Here is a 1,642-nt window from a genome sequence, read left to right on the forward strand (position 1 = left end):
GAAAGGAGGCACATCAAAATAGAATTGATATTTTGTAGCCCAAAGAAAAATATCAATTAAATTTCATTAGGTATACTGTAACTCACAAAAACATGATAGATATAGGTTTGCTGAGAGATGACTCATGGCCCATAAACATGATTACTGATGGAGTACAAATGGTATGGATCAGTTTTAGGAGTAATTAAGCAGGTACTGTCCAAGTTTACAGATTGAGATATTTTTAATTCAAAAGTCGTCTAATTAATTTCCCTAAATGGTAAGTAGCTCAAAGCCCCTTGTTGGCAAAGTTGAGACAAAGTTGAATCCTTGCTTCAGACTTTATGGAAAAAGGCAAAAAAACTTTTGCACTAGCTATAGTATAGATGTGCTCTTAGAATTATTCATAACATTCCATGATTTCTGAATATCTTATAACATAGAATCAGTCATTATTAAGACTTCCAAGGATGGAAGCTATAATATATTTGTAGTAGGGCAAATTAGACAGGGAAAAAAATCAACTTTCCACAGATCTGATGCAGACTTTTGAGTTAGATAGTAAAATAAGAGTTGACTATAAATAATCAAATAACTAAGATAGTAGAAGCATTGCATAATAGCGGTGATGATCTGCTTAATTAATATACAAAATTAAAAAAATACTATCAGAAGAGTATCTTTTACAACGTCTCTTCTTGTGCTTTAAAAAAATCTTATTTGTAAAGTTAATGTTAAGCTATTGTGCAGTAGCTAAAGTTTTTTGTGAGAGTGCCTATGAATTCTCCTTAGCATTATGAATTAAAGATTTTCTGTACCTTTTCTGTGTTATGAGATATTTTGGAAAGGTGGGTAAAATATAGAAATGCAGTGTTATGTAATGTGAAAAACCTATTGTGTCATTCTTATCTTTTAGAAAGATATGCCAGTTTAGTAAAATGAGTGTTAAAATTTACAACGGAAAAAGCATGGCGAACCTTGTTGAAAAGACTTGACATTATTTGCATATTCGATCCCAGAATGCATCAGGAAAGTCTCCACAAGCTGTCAAAGTCTGTGCAATATAGGGAAGGATGAACCCCAGTTAGCTTTTTTAGCTTTGCGCAGTGGTAATATCATAGCCAATTAAGGTTTACGTAGGCATGATTATTGTTATTTGAAAACTTTACCCAATACCCCGTTAAGTCTGTTTTATGATAGACTTGGCAATTTTTTACCGTCTCTGATGAGACTTTCCCCGGGATTCATAAAGCTTGCGCCAGGCACAGGTGTAGCGTCGGTGGAAAAATGCCAAATATGGCCGTTGAGTGATTCAGGCACGATCCTATTCCATGTGCACTACCAGCGTACGCCAGAACTGTGCAGCCCTCAGCATAGGTATGCTAATCACCCCATGTGCAGTGTCACACCATGCAAATGAAGGCATATAGCAATTCATGAAGTGGTGCAGGCGTAGCGTAAGCCCACAGAAATGTAACCCAAAAAACACGGTTTACATTTTCTTAAACAGAACATCGGAGCTATGGAAGCAGACCAGACTCATGTATTACAAAGTTAACATATTCCAATGGCTAAATACACAGCCAATTTCATAAGAAAAGATGCACAACACCTAAAAAACAACATTTAATGTCATGTCCACAGTAATGCACAGTACAACAGC

The 1,642-nt window shown here is 35.4% G+C and overlaps 1 non-coding gene across 1 annotated transcript; it reads left to right on the top strand.

Annotated features, from left to right (window-relative positions):
* Positions 1–1,074: 1,074 nt before the first annotated feature.
* On the top strand, positions 1,075–1,210 carry LOC122795148. Its single transcript, XR_006363757.1, has one exon. It is a non-coding gene; the product is annotated as a U4 spliceosomal RNA (small nuclear RNA).
* The last annotated feature ends 432 nt before the right edge of the window (positions 1,211–1,642 follow it).

This window comes from Protopterus annectens, chromosome 2.part1 (genome assembly GCF_019279795.1).
Source record: "Protopterus annectens isolate FY-2018-M chromosome 2.part1, PAN1.0, whole genome shotgun sequence".
In the NCBI taxonomy this organism is placed as follows: Eukaryota; Metazoa; Chordata; order Ceratodontiformes; family Protopteridae; genus Protopterus; species Protopterus annectens.